Source organism: Oncorhynchus keta, chromosome 30 (genome assembly GCF_023373465.1).
Source record: "Oncorhynchus keta strain PuntledgeMale-10-30-2019 chromosome 30, Oket_V2, whole genome shotgun sequence".
Lineage (NCBI taxonomy): Eukaryota > Metazoa > Chordata > Actinopteri > Salmoniformes > Salmonidae > Oncorhynchus > Oncorhynchus keta.
This window is the reverse complement of record NC_068450.1, coordinates 20,005,215-20,025,150: the sequence shown is the minus strand read 5'-3', so window position 1 is coordinate 20,025,150 and position 19,936 is coordinate 20,005,215.

Here is a 19,936-nt window from a genome sequence, read left to right as displayed (position 1 = left end):
TCTCGTTTGACTAACTTCATGTCTTGGTGTTGTATGAGTGTAAAGGCATTCCTATATGTACTAGAGCACATAGTCCAGTCCAATCAGTCGGTAATACCGGCCACAAATTCATTCCCCCGCACAACCACCAGATATATATGCCATTTAGCAGACACTTTTATCCAAAGCGACTTACAGTCATGTGTGCATACATTCTACGTATGGGTGGTCCCGGGAATCGAACCCACTACCCTGGCGTTACAAGCGCCATGCTCTACCAACTGAGCTACAGAAGGACCACTATGTCAGCCCTGGCCACCTTCAACATTTTGAAATCTCCAGAGTTCAACCAGCCTGTCAAATCAGACATGTTCTCGTCAGTGGTAATATTCTCTGTCTTATTGCAGGTACCAACTTCCCCCACGTATTTCCCGTGTGTACTGTATCTGGCCAAACAGTAATATTCTCCTCTTGTCACGGTAAAGGGAGGAAGTCTTGATTTAAATGGAACCTGGAGATATAAATAGTGTAAATCAATACAGCTATCATTACTTGGCATTCCTGCTTTCATGAACAGCTTTACCATACATGCCATTCCCTTAGGGGAATTAATTCCGTTCAGTGGGAAAGGGATAGTTGTTAACTGTGGTTTTGCATAACATTCATCTTTAGCCACTGATCTGGCCGTATATTGAATCCATTCCAACCAAATTGAGTGTATGGGTTTACATAGCCATCTCTTTCAGTGTGAGCTATGACCTGGCTCCACGACCTACAGGATGATTTACACAAATATTTCCCATAGAGTCCCATGGTTCTAGACTGCCAAGGGGTGAAAGACCCCAATTGATCTACACACATTTTTACTGAGAGATCCTTGCCCAATTCCACCCTCACTTCCTTACTATTTTGTTTCAGTGACCTTCTGAGAATCTTAGGTAACATCCCATTTCCCTCATCTAGCACATGAGTCAAATTATCCTCTTTGGCACTTTCCGGGGGATCATGGTGAATCAGGAATATGGCCCCCACAATAAAACAGCTCAGGACGGTCAGTGCACACGTGAAGCCCCACCCTCTCCCCGAGAACATATCAACAGCCAGAGGCCAAGCCATCACTTCACTTCTATGAACGCTCACAGCTGGGGAAAGGTCAGGTATAGGGAATCTTCAGAAGGAGTTTGACCCCGTTCCATATTGGTCACGGTTCCTCTCCTCCTCCTGTGACCGCTCGACAGTGCCAGTATGACCCACCCTCTTACAATGTGTGACATGTACCCAGGTAGCTCTTTCGGCTATTCTCACAGCGAAGGCAGTCACCAGTAGTACTTGGAATGGTCCCTCCCACCGAGGCTGCTTCCATTTTTTTTTTTTTTTTCTTCAGTGATCGGATCCAGATCCAGTCTCCTGGTTGAATCTCGTGTGCCACCTCCCTCTGTAGTTCTCCTGCTGGGCATAAAACTTTTGACATACGGGTTTGATTAATGAACCACCTCCTCATGTGTTCCACCATACTGCTTTCTATTTCTACATTTGCTTCCTCCAATCGCCCTAATTGGGACATTCTATAGGGTCTACCAAAAACCTTCTCAAATGGAGATAGCCCCTCCCTATCAGGGGTTATTCTAATAGTCATTAACACTATGGGCAGGCATTTTATCCAGTTCATTCCAGTACTTAGGTGTGTTTTCCTTAATCGACCTTTTACCGATCGATTCATGTTCTCGATAAGGCCAGCGCTTTGGGGGTGATAAGAACAATGTTTCTTCATATTTATATCCAATTTCTGACCTATATGATCAATTACTTGATTAGAAAAATGGGAACCATTGTCGCTATAAATAGTTTTCTGGTAATCCGAATCGCGGAATTATCTCCTGACATAATGCTCTAGCCACTGTTTCTGCGTCTGCTGAGGATGTAGGAAACGCTTCTACCCATTTGGTATATTTATCAATTATTGTTAAACACCACTTCTTGTTTTCACTCTTAGTTAATTCAATATAGTACACCGTGAGCAAAAGTTTTTAAAATAGTTAGTTATTCCATATGCTACAAAGTGCTGTTTAACCATTCCTACCATCCCCCCTGTTGATACATGGCTTTGCCCATGTATCAATACAGCAGCATATTTAAACAGTGACTTAGGTAAAACAGGTAGATTCCCTTTATGCCAAATACCTCCTCTATCTACAGCTCCCATTCTGACCCATTTAGTAACTTATTTACCCACTATGTTATCTTTGCTCTTCCTGGCCCCCTCTAACTTCTCTGCTCTCCCACCTTCAAGGTCTCTGCGGTGCGGGGAGGGCTCCTCTGTATGTTTCTCATGTTTTCCAAATTTGAACTACATGGGAACTACAAACCCATGGACCCTCTTTTAGAAAAAAAAAAAATGTCTATGAGCGGCTTTTCTCCAAATTCCTTAATCAATCTATCTTAATCCCAACAATAATCCTAACTCCTCATAGATGTCCTATATTCCTGTTAAATATAATACTATTTAAAAACTTATAATCTAATAGATGCTAACCATATTAAAAATCCTTCCTACACTAACAAGCCCTCTCCTTGGGGACCCTCAGTATTCTATCTGACAATAACATGGGTTTAATATGTGTTGCAAAGTGTGGAATAAAACTTTGGTCCTGGAAAACAGAGTAAAGCAGAACAAAGCATTCTTATACCCCATCTGGTCCTCTCAGCTATTCTTATCCAGCATCAGGTGGGCACCATGCCACCCTTCACGACAGGGAGAACAAACATACATGGGTCATCCTCAGTCAGTAAATAATACAGGAATTAGGGTCAGAAATCCAGTAACCACCATACCGGTATACTTACCAAACCAGTCTCCCAACCAGGGTGGACAGTCAGACTCCTCTACCCCCGCCATGGTCCTCATCTCAGCAGATAGTGCATCAAGCCCATTTAAGGCCCTTAGATATACTACCATCTGGCCTAGTGTTATTAGGGATATACGTACAACATTGTTCACTGAACATTTGTAGACTCCCCCCTGACTAGCAAGAAGCATATTCTAAGCAAGTCCATTCTGTATAAGACAGCCACAAATTGTCCCTACCATCAAAACCAGTCTCCGTGCCTCATTGATCAATAGCTGAATAGTCTAACATTAATTACCTGAATGGGATTTTTAGCATAGTGGTGACAGGTTCGGTCCAGGGGTGATAGAGGAGTGTGTCTGGCCCCGCCCGATCCGTCTGAGACCTCCGGTTTTGGCAGTACCTTAATAGAAAACACACCCACCGTGTCTGTCCCGGTCCCTTGCAGTCCGGGGGTGCAAGTGCCTGCATCAGAGAGCTTAATAGTTTTGATGGTTAGTAGGATTTCATCACCTTTACAAAGTTCAACAGTGCTCCCAGGTTTCCCCATATCATGGAAAGCCTATCCACCTTTGTGGGGTCCCCTATGCTATAAGATATCCTCTTCTCCAGTCCCAAAACTGTCCCAAGTAGATTATCATACGGACACCCTCCCCTATTACACAGGTAATGTCTCCCGTCTTTTGACACTCCTGTAACCGAGTGTTAAAACCAAACAAAAATATCTCAATTTCTTCCCTGCCCTGTTGGCTCTAAATATGTTATCTTCCACTATTTATTCTCAATGATAAATATGACTTTCTCTCTGTTACAATACCAAATCCCTAATAGCCCATTCAAAAAACTTCACAGCTAATGTTATAAGACAGAATCCTGAACCACTTTCTCATTTGCGTTTCAAACCGTAATTCTAACCCTCAAACAAAACTGCTTCATTTCTAATGAATTTACCTTAATACTAGTAACTCAATATGACCCCATTCATTATACAAATGACTCTCCCCCGAGGCTGATCAGACCTTGGGAGCCAGTCATGATAAGGTCAAAAGGTCATACCATATTAGGCATAAAGAACCCTTTATCTTTTGAATAGAAATAGTCACCTGTATAATTCAAACCCATAAAAAAACATCTCATACGGTTCCATATGTGAGCCTGTCTCTTTAAAATACCCTTGCACTAAACAAACAGTTCTAACAGTTGTTCCATGTGTATAATTTGCAGACCTTTTTCAATTTGGTCGTTTAAAGCTTCTCTCCCCAAAGTTATAATCCCAGGAGGCCTCTGAAGTGTGCCACCACACCCCTAACTATCATTCCCTAATGCTATTTCGAATCAGAAACTCAATAAGTGAACTATAACTAAACCTAATGATAATTCCCCTTTGACTCAAATCATTAATCATAAGTTTTAAACATCGTCTACGGATATGTTTACTTAAATGACCATGCTACCTTTAGATACAATTAACCCGGTAACATTATTATCCAATGCATTACTTTTTCTCTCTGCCGCAAATGTCATACATTTCACAGTGTAAGGAATCCGTAATTTAATCCCCGATATTTAATAAATATGCATTCGCATTCTCTCATGGCTCCTTTAATTTACTTATCTTGGGTAACTTTCATCCGTTCCGGAACAAAGAGTTCTACCTAAACCCGCCAGAACACACTGTTCAACTAAGTTAAATCAAACCCAAAAATTGACTATAACCAATAAACAAATAAACAAAACACTTTTATCTCAACTTCTGAAAGGTTTACTCGAAGCCTCGATACACACTCTAATAGCCATACAGTTTGCTCCGTTATTGCCAGTTTTCTGGTGACAAAAGTGTCGTGCTAGTGACGTCATCATCAAGCGCTCAATCTGCCAATTCGTAGCGACTTCAAATGAATTGTAAATAATTATTGTTCGATTAACAAAACCTAATTTGTCACATCTGTTCAAATTCTGAATTATAATTTACCACCCCAACCAATCGTCTCTAAATTCGCCAATTTTATAAAATCTTTTCGATGGGCATAAATCATAATTGTCTCTTTGTTATCATTTAGAATCCATTTTGCTCTAAATACCTGTCTCGTCTTTGACTTAGTATTTTAATTACAACTCTATTCCCAATACGTTATTCACTTGTCTAATTACAACTCAGACCAGCATTAGCGAGAATGCAGAGAATGCCTTGTCTCTGGGAACAGGGAATTTACTCCTACAACGACACCCAATAATTCTTATGATCCCTTCACGTCGTTCGTTTTAAATCTCTTGATGTATCATGTAACTTATTTTTCTCTCTTCGAATTGTCGTCCCACAATATTTTTTTCCCACTGTCATACACTCAAACCACTGTGATTACCGTGCACTGTCCCTTTAAGATAAGACTTTTCCTTTGTTCCCCGCAATGAGAACGGAAACCAGATCGTTTTTAGAATACGTTACTTTTTTGTTCAAATTCACTGGCGTTACCTTAACCAAACATCAATAATCAGAAAAACAATCACAACTTCTTACGATTAAACTATTCTTACCTAATTTATAGTCAAAAGCGTTGCACTATATAGCCCCATTTGAGTGTCGAGCAATTCCGTTGCTTGGCTATAGACACAAATCTGCCCGCCTTTGTAAAATATATATTCCCTATTCCGATTGAGTTCAGTTTTAAATTATAATCAGAGTAAACCCAACCGAACTTCTCAATTTAATTTACCCCAACATTTAACGTACCCTGTTTTTGTTTTAAACTTCTCATGTCAATTGATTCATAAATAGCCATAACGTCCAGGCAGGCTGGAATTGTATTGTATCTCTCCGTTATCCCCTTTTTCACAGTTAATTGTATTTGTTACTCCGACATCTAGACAACAGAAAATAGCCCAAATTTAAACGCCCAAAGTTTTTCCTCAGTTCCCTTTCTTTACTCGATTGTCGCCTCTGACTTCCCTACAGTTAAATTACAACCTGTTGATGATTTTTTTTTGTGGAGTGTTACACTCCCAATTTTGTTACAATTAAAACATCTTGTATTTTTCTTTTTCACATTATTACCACATTCCTTATGTATTTGTTTTACCAGGAATTCTAACTTTTCGACATCTAGGCGTCCGTCAAGACCATACCTTTTTCCCCATTTAGGACAGAAATCTACATTCCTTCTATCTTTTTTGTTTCATATAACGGTAATCTTCCGTCTCTTCAGAAAGCAGTTTAGAAGGGTTACTACCCATTATAGTAAATTCCTGCCCCTCCTACTAATTCCAATTTTCAACCCTTTATGTTAATTTCTCTTTATTGGAATCCTTATCTACTTACGCCTAGTAATTCCAATATCTAACACCTTATGGTTAATATCTATTTTATTGGGATCCTCATTTACTGAAGCCTGACATTAAGTTTCACCCGTATACGTTACATTACTGTTCCTTTAGGACTTTTGCTAAGATTGCCGCTCCAAATCAGCCTATTTGTAGGGTTGACCGAAGACAAATAGACGGAGTCTCAAGAGTCTCCGTCCACTCATCGTTCAATCTGATATTAGTTTTCACCCGTATACATGATCAATGTTCCTATAGGACTTTGAACTTAATATCGCCCCAAATATAGCGTAATCTGTAGAGTTGATTGAAAATGACCAACGGAAAAGCAACTCAATTGTTCCCCATAATCTACTATATATCTATGGGGTCACTTGTTCCGTCTCTCCGCTGGATACATTGTTCAATCTGACATTTAACTCACCCGTATACAGTAATCCTCGTTCCTTTAGGACTTTTAACTTGAAATATCGCCCCAAATACAACCTACTTGTAAAGTTGACCGAAGACAAATGGATCGAGGCCAGTCCCAAAACCAATCCTGCAGTGTCTATTCTTGAAAGCTGATGGCATAAAATCACCTGTTCCGTTTCTTCCCACGGAACCTCAACCACACGATCACTTTTCACTATCAAGAACACCGACTACTAAAAACCGGGAAAGACCCCCGTCCATTCATCGCTCACTCTGACATTTAGTTTTCACCCGTATACAGTGATCACTGTTCTCTATAGGACTTTGAACTACAATGTCGCTCCAAGCATAGCCTATTTGTAGAGTTGACTTTTAAACTGAGAACAACTTAAATCACTCTATGATAATTTAAATCATTCTCCCTTAATCAAGAATAAAACATACTGACCTTATCGCCGACTGGGAAAGCAATGTTCGTTGTATCTAGTCACTCTCTCTGTCCTCTGTGGTAATACGCAGGCCTGTTTCAATTTTTAACCTCAATTCAGAGGTCAGGTCTTTAGTAAAACGAGTCGAACTCGTCCGTGCACGATTTTCCAGCTTACTACCCCCAGGCACAGAGAGAGATGTTTAGATCCGTCTCGAAGGACCAAATTGATAGAGGAATTTTTAAATTCCCTTATGTTTTATTACCAAAGCCAATCAAATTCGCACTCATTTCTAATTCATGATAAGTTGTAAGTTTATCATTTGCATGAATTAGCAAGAGACCAGTCTTAAAAAACAAGTTCAGCATTTATTCTTGATGAGTACTAAATGCTCACACACATTACCACAGGTTATAAACTGAAAATGACGTCAGCGTTTTCCAAACTTTCCATTTCACAAACAGAGGGCCCCTCTAATTCTCAAGCCTCCGCGTTATCAGCACGAAGTCAAGGCCAGTCAGCATAAATCAACATTCCCGACCATTTTGGAGATGGCCCGTTCCCACCACCTGGAGATTTGTACAACTGAATGAACTTAAAGAACAGACCTTCATTGTTACTAAACTTCTTGACTACATTATATACAATTGTGAAAGGGAGCAAGAGGGACAGTACATTATAGCATTCGCACTAGTCAGTTTCTGATTGGAATGTATACATAATTAGTCATTTCAAACATATTTTCCTCTATCAATCTCCCACCTACATGTAGATTTCTACCTCAATACTCCAGTATCCCTGCACATTGTACATGTGGTATTGGCACTGACCCTGTATACAGCTTCCTCTCTTATGTTTACATTTACATTTACATTTAAGTCATTTAGCAGACGCTCTTATCCAGAGCGACTTACAAATTGGTGCATACACCTTATGACAACCAGTGGAACAGCCACTTGCATCTAAATCTTATGTTTTCTTTATTATACAGTGCCTCTGGAAAGTATTCACACCCCTGGACTTTTTCCATGTTTAAATCATCAATCTACACACAATACCCCATAATGACAAAGTGAAAACAGGTTTTTAGAAATGTTTGCAATTTTATTAAAAATTTAAAACAGAAATACCTTATTTACATAACTATTCATACTCTTTGATATGAGAATCAAAATTGAGCTCAGGTGCATCCTATTTCCAATGATTATCCCTGAGATGCTTCTACAACTTGATTGGAGTCCACCTGTGGTATATTCAATTGATTGGACATGATTTGGAAAGGCACACACCTGTCTATATAAGGTCCCACAGTTGACAGTCCAACTGAGCAATCGGGGGACAAGGGCCTTGGTCAGGGAGGTGACCAGGAACCCGATGGTCACAGACAGAGCTTTAGAGTTCCTCGGTGGAGATGGGAGAACCTTCCAGCACTCCACCAATTGGGCCTTTATGGTAGAGTGGCCAGACTGAAGCCACTCCTCCGTAAAAGGCGCATGACAGCCTGCTTGGAGTTTGCTAAAAGACACCTAAAGACTCTCAGACCATGAGAAACAAGATTCTCTGGTCTGATGAAATCAAGATTAAGCTATTTTCCTGAATGCCAAGCGTCACATCTGGATGAAACCTGGCACCAGCCCTACGGTGAAGCATGGTGGTGGCAGCATCATGAGGTGGGGATGTTTTCAGTGTCAGGGACTGGGATACTAGTCAGGATCGAGGGAAAGATGAACGGAGCAAAGTATAGAGAGATCCTTGATGAAAACCTTCTCCAGAGCGCTCAAGGTTCCCTTCCAACCGGACAATGACCCTAAGCACACAGCCAAGACAACGCAGGAGTGGCTTCGGGACAAGTCTCTGAATATCCTTGAGTGACCCAGCCAGAGTCCGGACTTGAACCTGATCGAACATCTCTGGAGAGACTTGAACATAGCTGGGTAAGTTCTGTCCCTTTGGGTTTCAGTATGGGATAAGTTCTGTCCATTTGGGTTACAGTATGGAATAAGTTCTGTCCCTTTGGGTTACAGTATGGGATAAGTTCTGTCCCTTTGGGTTACAGTATGGAATAAGTTCTGTCCCTTTGGGTTACAGTATGGGATAAGTTCTGTCCCTTTGGGTTACAGTATGGGATAAGTTCTGTCCCTTTGGGTTACAGTATGGGATAAGTTCTGTCCCTTTGGGTTACAGTATGGGATAAGTTCTGTCCCTTTGGGTTACAGTATGGAATAAGTTCTGTCCCTTTGGGTTACAGTATGGGATAAGTTCTGTCCCTTTGGGTTACAGTATGGAATAAGTTCTGTCCCTTTGGGTTACAGTATGGGATAAGTTCTGTCCCTTTGGGTTACAGTATGGAATAAGTTCTGTCCCTTTGGGTTACAGTATGGGATAAGTTCTGTCCCTTTGGGTTACAGTATGGGATAAGTTCTGTCCCTTTGGGTTACAGTATGGGATAAGTTCTGTCCCTTTGGGTTACAGTATGGGATAAGTTCTGTCCCTTTGGGTTACAGTATGGGATAAGTTCTGTCCCTTTGGGTTACAGTATGGGATAAGTTCTGTCCCTTTGGGTTACAGTATGGGATAAGTTCTGTCCCTTTGGTTACAGTATGGGATAAGTTCTGTCCCTTTGGGTTACAGTATGGGATAAGTTCTGTCCCTTTGGGTTACAGTATGGGATAGGTTCTGTCCCTTTGGGTTACAGTATGGGATAAGTTCTGTCCCTTTGGGTTACAGTATGGGATAAGTTCTGTCCCTTTGGGTTACAGTATGGGATAAGTTCTGTCCCTTTGGGTTACAGTATGGAATAAGTTCTGTCCCTTTGGGTTACAGTATGGAATAAGTTCTGGTTCTGTCCCTTTGGGTTACAGTATGGAATAAGTTCTGGTTCTGTCCCTTTGGGTTACAGTATGGGATAAGTTCTGTCCCTTTGGGTTACAGTATGGGATAGGTTCTGTCCCTTTGGGTTACAGTATGGGATAAGTTCTGTCCCTTTGGGTTACAGTATGGGATAAGTTCTGTCCTTTTGTATCGGACAGATGCACCTCCCCCTGTCTACTCTGCTGAACACCACTCTGTTATGTCAACCTTCAACCAGCAGAGCGCAATCTTTGCCTATGGGTATACAAATGTGGTTCATTCCAAGAGCCGTTTTGGTTTGGGTCTACAGTAGCTTCTTTGCTCTCTAGATCAATTCTATAATTCATGTATTCTCACTGTACAACAAAGGTGAGAGTATTTCAAAGGGGATTGTTCTCTAATTGTGTAGGTGGAGCAACATTCTCCTACCTAGAGAGCAAGATAAACCAATCCCTAAAGCGCCACTTTACCCCCTTGGGCTTTTCAAGGTGCATACAATGCAAAGGGAGAGACAGAGTTGAAATGTTACAATTTTTAGTTTGCATCCCAATATTATACATCACAGAAGAATGAAATATAACAAAACTGACATAGAAACTGGATTTTCTGAGGGTTTTTTAAACTATGTTTATTAGTTATAAAATTATGAAAAATAGGAATCCCTGAGGCCACAAGGTCATTTGACTGCAGGAAAGAGCTATGGCCTCTAGAAGTGCCAATGATATAAAACACAAAATATGAAGTAACATGCTGTAATGTTTGTAAACACTTTACCTAGCAGCCAACCTGCTTGCACCAATCCCTTGTAATTAAAGTAAAATACTGTGAAATATAAACCCCCCCTTCTACTAATTTCATTCAGTCATCCATTAATTGATTCATTCCAATTATGGTAGCATTGACCTTTTTCAGTATAATACAGTACATTGTACAATATTGTGTTGTGTCATTACACAGTACTTGCTTTGATACCATATTCATATTACAGTAGGTGTACAGTAATATAAAATACAGAATTTTACTTGCCACCAAGCTGCCTGTAAGCTACTGTCAAAATCACAGTAACCCCTTCACAATGTATATCCCCGATAATTACATGGCGTGTGTGTGTGTGTGTGTGTGTGTGTGTGTGTGTGTGTGTGTGTGTGTGTGTGTGTGTGTGTGTGTGTGTGTGTGTGTGTGTGTGTGTGTGTGTGTGTGTGTGTGTGTGTGTGTGTGTGCACACAGAGGGAGGGAGTTAGAGAAAAGGAGAGAGATTGTGAAAACTTCAAAAACAACAAACTCATGCAGACCAACAATGGGCGTTGTGCAATGGTAGTGTATGTTCCATTCCCATCATTCCAGAATGCTGCCCCCATATATCTGTTTTCAAATGTACCCTGTGTGTAGTAAGAAACATGAATACAGTGTCACATTCGTTATAAGGATCGGACCAAGGTGCAGCGTGGGACCAAGGTGCAGCGTGGGACCAAGGTGCAGCGTGGGACCAAGGTGCAGCGTGGGACCAAGGTGCAGCGTGGTATGCGTACATTCTTATTTATTAAAAGAATGAACACTGAACAAAATAACAAAATAACAAAACAAACTGTGAAGCTATACAAATGAGTGCTGACAGGCAACTACACATAGACAATAATCCACGAACACAAAAGGGAAAATGGCTACCTAAATAATGTCGCCAATCAGAGACAACGATAAACAGAAAGAAGAAAAACCACCCCGAGAAGAAAAATGTCTCCCTTCGAGAAATCTATGGAGCTGATGCCTTTCAAACTAAAAGAAATCCTTGGTTGGTTCTTCTATTATAGTCTTTTGTTCTATTCTATAGTCATTCTATTGGTCTATAATAAGGTGGTAATGTTCTTCTGTTATGCTTTTTTGAGTGACAAGAAAACATGAAGTGTGCAGTATTTGTATTAAATTCCCAAACAAGTTACCTGTGAGCAATTTTGCTGCTCTTAACATTATGGTAAATTATTGCGTCCAATAAAATGCAAGGAATGATAACAGTTGTCTATTTGTGTGCTGTAACTGCAAAGGTGAATGTAGAGCATTACCCCCGTGAGAAGACCCTTCCCCTACTGGACAAGACCAAATTCCTGGTTCCATTCCAGCTGACCTTGGGTCAGTTTGTCTGTCTACTCAGGTGAGCACTGGTTGGGTGTGTGTGAAAAAGGATGTGTATTATGAGGAAATCAATGTGCATTTGCTGACAGTCTCTGTGTGTGTGTGTGTGTGTGTGTGTGTGTGTGTGTGTGTGTGTGTGTGTGTGTGTGTGTGTGTGTGTGTGTGTGCTCAGGCCAATGAAGCGGCATGCAGATTGTTCAATGCTAGGAGGCAGTATATATACAGTATAGGTTATATACTGAATCATAGGCTGCAAGAGGTTACTTAAGGACATTTCCAGAGGCTCACTGACACACCAAACTATGGGCTCCTTCTTCACTGTCTGAAAGATCTGTCCTCACCTTGCTTCCTCTCTTTCACTGCACTGATCTGGAAGAACTCACCAGGTGAAGCCAGTCCAGGCAATGATGAGCTTCCACCATATTGTTTTCACCTGTCAAGTCTTTGACGAGGAAGTGACAGTGTAGGGGAGGAAAGGTTGGATTTTCAATCAATTGAGATTAAACTATGGATTCTGTTCTCCCACCCTTCTACCTGATGAATGGCCTGTGAATCACTGTACTGCACCTCCGTCCTTCTCTTGTTTAGTTTCTGACCCGTTCCTGCTCTGCCGGAGTTGGACTGAGATGATTGGACTCTATTTGATTTATTGATTTATTCAATGAGATTTAAGAAATAGAAAGAAACCTCTATAATAACTCTCTAATAATTGAGCAAAATATCAATCGAGATCATTAGCGTAACAGAAGAGAGTAATAGGTTGAAGAGGGATGTCCTAGCTTGTGGGTACTCACCCTGAAATTCCCTCCTATTGGGATATTGTATCACCTCCAGGAACCACTGAGGTCTGTTGGGTGATCTGGGGTCCCTCCCAAAGAAACATGTTGAAACTTGCATACTCCTTGCATCCTCGCTCCTCGTCTCCTTCTCAAAACCCATTGGTGGAGAAGGTCAGAGGGGCGGGACCTTTGGCTTTCAAATCAAATGGGTTTTGAGAAGGAGACGAGGAAATAGGACGCGAGGAGTATGCAATTAAGATCTTCCCATCGTCTGGTCTTACGTTTTAGGCACTTAGCTCCTTTAAGCTCTCCTTTCTGTCTTCCTCATAAAACATTATCATCCCTTTCTGTCTTCCTCATGAAACATTATCATTCCTATCTGTCTTCCTCATGACACATCATTCCTTTTTGTCTTCCTCATAAAACATTATCATTCCTTTCTGTCTTCCTCATGAAACATTATCATTCCTTTCTGTCTTCCTCATGAAACATTATCATTCCTTTCTGTCTTCCTCATGAAACATTATCATCCCTTTCTGTCTTCCTCATGAAACATTATCATCCCTTTCTGTCTTCCTCATGAAACATCATTCCTTTCTGTCTTCCTCATAAAACATTATCATTCCTTTCTGTCTTCCTCATGAAACATTATCATTCCTTTCTGTCTTCCTCATGAAACATTATCATTCCTTTCTGTCTTCCTCATGAAACATTATCATCCCCTTCTGTCTTCCTCATGAAACATTATCATCCCTTTCTGTCTTCCTCATGAAACATCATTCCTTTCTGTCTTCCTCATGAAACATTATCATTCCTTTCTGTCTTCCTCATAAAACATTATCATTCCTTTCTGTCTTCCTCATGAAACATTATCATTCCTTTCTGTCTTCCTCATGAAACATTATCATTCCTTTCTGTCTTCCTCATGAAACATAATTCCTTTCTGTCTTCCTCATAAAACATTATCATTCCTTTCTGTCTTCCTCATAAAACATTATCATTCCTTTCTGTCTTCCTCATGAAACATTATCATTCCTTTCTGTCTTCCTCATGAAACATTATCATCCCTTTCTGTCTTCCTCGTGAAACATTATCGTCCCTTTCTGTCTTCCTCATAAAACATTATAATTCCTTTCTGTCTTCCTCATGAAACATCATTCGTTTCTGTCTTCCTCGTGAAACATTATCGTCCCTTTCTGTCTTCCTCATGAAACATTATCATCCATTTCTGTCTTCCTCATGAAACATCATTCCTTTCTGTCTTCCTCATGAAACATTATCATTCCTTTCTGTCTTCCTCATGAAACATTATCATTCCTTTCTGTCTTCCTCATGAAACATTATAATTCCTTTCTGTCTTCCTCATAAAACATTATCATCCCTTTCTGTCTTCCTCATAAAACATTATCATCCCTTTCTGTCTTCCTCATGAAACATAATTCCTTTCTGTCTTCCTCATAAAACATTATCATTCCTTTCTGTCTTCCTCATGAAACATTATCATTCCTTTCTGTCTTCCTCATGAAACATTATCGCCCCTTTCTGTCTTCCTCATGAAACATTATCATCCATTTCTGTCTTCCTCATGAAACATCATTCCTTTCTGTCTTCCTCATAAAACATGATCATCCCTTTCTGTCTTCCTCATGAAACATCATTCCTTTCTGTCTTCCTCATAAAACATTATCATTCCTTTCTGTCTTCCTCATGAAACATTATCATTCCTTTCTGTCTTCCTCATGAAACATTATCATCCCTTTCTGTCTTCCTCGTGAAACATTATCGTCCCTTTCTGTCTTCCTCATAAAACATGATCATCCCTTTCTGTCTTCCTCATGAAACATCATTCCTTTCTGTCTTCCTCATAAAACATTATCATTCCTTTCTGTCTTCCTCATGAAACATTATCATTCCTTTCTGTCTTCCTCATGAAACATCATTCCTTTCTGTCTTCCTCATGAAACATTATCATCCCTTTCTGTCTTCCTCATGAAACATTATCATTCCTTTCTGTCTTCCTCATAAAACATTATCATTCCTTTCTGTCTTCCTCATGAAACATCATTCCTTTCTGTCTTCCTCATGAAACATTATCATTCCTTTCTGTCTTCCTCTGTTATTACACACGTTGTCACGGTCTGACCATTGTTCGTATGTGTTTTCCTTGTTTTAGTGTTGGTCAGGACGTGAGCTGGGTGGGCATTCTATGTTGTGTGTCTGGTTTGTCTATTTCTATGTTTGGCCTGATATGGTTGTCAATCAGAGGCAGGTGTTAGTCATTGTCTCTGATTGGGAACCATATTTAGGTAGCCTGTTTTGTGTTGGGTTTTGTGGGTGATTGTCCTTAGTGTCTTGATGTCCTTATTCTGTGTGTATGTGCAACAGTATTAGGCTGTTTCTGTTTTCATTACGTTTATTGTTTTGTAGTGTTTAATATAGATTCGTGTTACGTTTGTTGAATAAACATGGATTGCAATCTACACGCTGCATTTTGGTCCGACTCTCCTTCACCACAAGAGAACCGTTACACCCGTTACAAGTTTGACAAAGTGTTACATGTGTTATTATTAGATGTGTTCATGTTGTATATCTGTGTTTTGTACAATTCAATCTAATTGAAATTCCTAAATGAACTCCCTGTCCTTTTAGTGTATACTATGGTTTGATTTTTGGCTAGTCAAACAAGCTTGTAATGTACTATTCCCCATCCTAACAGCCTTGTGATCATGTAACAACATGTCTTTTTTTGTTCAAGGACACAAAGTCATGACTTCACATGCATCACCCGAATCTCAGTAACTTCAGGGAGTCATGGGTTATATTAGTCATGTGTGGGAAAGAGGGATAGCTAGTCAGTTGTACAACTGAATGCCTTCAACTGAAATGTGTCTTGTGCATTTAACCCAACCCCTCTGAATCAGAAGGGGGGGGGGCTGCCTTAATCGACATCTTTGGCACTGGGAAAACATTGGGTTAACTGCCTTGCTCAGAACTACAGATTTTATGTTGTCAGCTCAGGGATTCGATCCAGCAACCTTTTTCCTTACTGGCCCAATGCTCTAACCACTAGGCTAGCTGTATTACTGGAACTAGACATGCGCCCCAGACATAACTTTTTTTTTCTCTCTCTCTCTCTCTCTCTCTCTCTCTCTCTCTCTCTCTCTCTCTCTCTCTCTCTCTCTCTCTCTCTCTCTCTCTCTCTCTCTCTCTCTCTCTCTCTCTCTCTCTCTCTCACTCACTCACTCACTCACACACACACACACACACACATAATGGGACAGATACAATGTTGCAATGTCTATCTAGGTCTATGGGGCCGAGGTACTTTCAGATAAGCACAGAATGACAGTGACCCAGAAATGGACTGATGGAGGTAGAGAGAAAGAGAAGGAGAGAGAGACAGCTTTACAAACAGGGGTAGAGAGAGACAGCTTTACAAACAGGGGTAGGGTAGAGAGAGACAGCTTTACAAACAGAGGTAGAGAGAGACAGCTTTACAAACAAGGGTAGAGAGAGACAGCTTTACAAACAGGGGTAGAGACACAGCTTTACAAACAGGGGTAGAGAGAGACAGCTTTACAAACAGGGGTAGAGAGAGACAGCTTTACAAACAGGGGTAGAGAGAGACAGCTTTACAAACAGGGGTAGAGAGAGACAGCTTTACAAACAGGGGTAGAGAGAGACAGCTTTACAAACAGGGGTAGAGAGAGACAGCTTTACAAACAGGGGTAGAGAGAGACAGCTTTACAAACAGGGGTAGAGAGACAGCTTTACAAACAGGGTTAGAGAGAGACAGCTTTACAAACAGGGGTAGAGAGAGACAGCTTTACAAACAGGGGTAGAGAGAGACAGCTTTACAAACAGGGGTAGAGAGAGACAGCTTTACAAACAGGGATAGAGAGAGACAGCTTTACAAACAGGGGTAGAGAGACATCTTTACAAACAGGGGTAGAGAGAGACAGCTTTACAAACAGGGGTAGAGAGAGACAGCTTTACAAACAGGGGTAGAGAGACAGCTTTACAAACAGGGGTAGAGAGACAGCTTTACAAACAGGGATAGAGAGAGACAGCTTTACAAACAGGGGTAGAGAGACATCTTTACAAACATGGGTAGAGAGAGACATCTTTACAAACAGGGGTAGAGAGACAGCTTTACAAACAGGGGTAGAGAGACAGCTTTACAAACAGGGGTAGAGAGAGACAGCTTTACAAACAGGGGTAGAGAGAGACAGCTTTACAAACAGGGCTAGAGAGACAGCTTTACAAACAGGGGTAGAGAGAGACAGCTTTACAAACAGGGGGTAGAGAGAGACAGCTTTACAAACAGGGGGTAGAGAGACAGCTTTACAAACAATGGTAGAGAGAGACAGCCTTACAAACAGGGGTAGAGAGACAGCTTTACAAACAGGGGTAGAGAGAGACAGCCTTACAAACAGGGGTAGAGAGAGACAGGGGAAGAGAAAGAGAGGGAGAGAGACAGGGGAAGAGAAAGAGAGGGAGAGAGACAGGGGAAGAGAAAGACAGAGAGAGAGACAGGGGAAGAGAAAGAGAGGGAGAGAGAGACGGGAAGAGAAAGAGAGGGAGAGAGCCAGGGGAAGAGAAAGACAGAGGGAGAAAGAGACAGGGGAAGAGAAAGACAGAGGGAGAGAGACAGGGGAAGAGAAAGAGAGGGAGAGAGACAGGGGAAGAGAAAGAGAGGGAGAGAGACAGGGGAAGAGAAAGACAGAGGGAGAGAGACAGGGGAAGAGAAAGACAGAGGAAGAGACAGGGGAAGAGAAAGAGAGGCAGTCGGGGGATAAGGGTTGAGTTAAGAGGACGATATGCACATCGACTCACTTCACACCACCGTAGCCATTCTAGCACCCTTTGCACAATGTGTTCTAAAACTGAAATACTGCTTTTGAAGAGTGGTTTAAACCGGACAACTGGGTGGGTCTCTCTCGGCTGTACATTCAGGCCATGGTGGAGTCAATGTTATGAGTGGCAAGGTTATTTTTGACATACTCTACTGTGCATGGCATGTTATCTTTAATCAAGAGTGTGAAGAACACCGAGCGATGCTAAGGAAGATGTGTGAAATGGCTAATTAGTGTCTTGTCACATGTCTTACATAATGTGCTGTTGGTTTACTTTAGAATACTGATAGCTTTCTACTACTATTGTTATTATGATGACTTTGAAGTATAGAAGCAAGATCATTTGAGCGGTTAACAGATTGTTCTAGTTTTAGTGTGCTGTACAGATGCTTTCAACACAGACATACAGGGGCCGATTACAAACACGCCACAAGCACTGAATTGGTGGAAACTTTTGAAACAGTATCTCACCCATATCCATTACTCACAAGAGGAACTATAACATTTACAGGTCAGTCAGTAGAACAGTAACATATACATCGCGTGTAGGAATAACTCAAGAGATTGGCCAAGTCCCAATCAAAATGAAAACAGTGTAAACCAGTTCAAACCTAATCCTGTCTCACCAGAGGCATGTTGTTGGGATCATGTGGAACAGGGTCAGAGCATGACAGAGTATCACACAGTCTGAGTTTCATGCTGGGCCCCTAGCTGAGGGTTTGACACAAGGCATGTGTGTTTGATGCTCGCGAAAGATAACATAAACCCCCAAAATCAGGTTCTAAAGGGGATAAAGATGCAGACAAATTCCGAGCTGTCATGGAGACACAAAGGAAACATAGAAGAAATCAAGTGCAGTCACCATTGTGTAGTAGGTATAACCTTTGTGTGTAATAGGCATCAAGTTCAAATATTAAGAGGTGCAACAGAGCACAAAAACAAGCTTCAAGGTGTAAAGCCACAGCTGCTTCTACAGATGTAAAATAACCCACGTGCTGCATTCAAACAGCAGATGAGCCTGTTATACAGTAAACATACATGCACAGACTAACACACAGGAAATCAGATCAGAGTACCTCTGCGTAACTCATCATAATGGTATGTGAGTTGTGAAAAAGTAAACATTGTCAAGTGCAATCAATCAAGTACATAAACTCAGCAGAAAAAGAAACGTCCTCACTGTCAACTGCGTTTATTTTCAGCAAATGTGTAGATATTTGTATGAACATAACAAGATTCAACAACTGAGACATAAACTGAACAAGTTCCACAGACATGTAACTAACAGAAATGGAATAATGTGTCCCTGAACAAAGGGGGGGTCAAAATCAAAATAAGCCAGTATTTGGTGTGGCCACCAGCTGCATTAAGTACTGCAGTGCATCTCCTCCACATGGACCGCAACAGATTTGATAGTTCTTGCTGTGAGATGTTACCCCACTCTCCCACCAAGGCGCCTGCACGTTCCCGGACATTTCTGGGGGGTATGGCCCTAGCCCTCACCCTCCGAACAAACAGGTCCCAGACGTGCTCAATGGGATTGAGATCCGGGCTCTTCGCTGGCCATTGCAGAACACTGACATTCCTGTCTTGCAGGAAATCACACACAGAACGAGCAGTATGGCTGGTGGCATTGTCATGCTGGAGGGTCATGTCAGGATGAGCCTGCAGGAAGGGTACCACGAGGGAGGAGGATGTCTTTCCTGTTACGCACAGCGTTGAGATTGCCTGCAATGACAACAAGCTCAGTCCGATGATGCTGTGACACACCGTCCCAGACTATGACGGACCCTCCACCTCCAAATCAATCCCGCTCCAGAGTACAGGCCTTATTCCTTCGACAATAAACGCAAATCCAACTATCACCCCTAGTGAGACAAAACCGCGACTCGTCAGTGAAGAGCACTTTTTGCCAGTCCTGTCTGGTCCAGCAACGGTGGGTTTGTGCCCATTGGCGATGTTGTTGCCAGTGAGGATCTGCCTTACAACAGGCCTACAAGCACTCATTCCAGCCTCTCCGCAGACAGTCTGAACACTGATGGAGGGATTGTGTGTTCCTGGTGTAACTCAGGCAGTTGTTGCCATCCTGTACCTGTCCCACAGGTGTGATGTTCAGATGTACCAATCCTGTGCAGGTGTTGTTACACGTGGTCTGCCATTGCGAAGACGATCAGCTGTCTGTCCTGTCTCCCTGTACTGCTGTCTTAGGCGTCTCACAGTACGGACATCGCAATTTATTGCCCTGGCCACATCTGCAGTCCTCATGCCTCCTTGCAGCATGCCTAAGGCACATTCACGCAGATGAGCAGGGACCATGGGCATCTTTCTTTTGGTGTTTT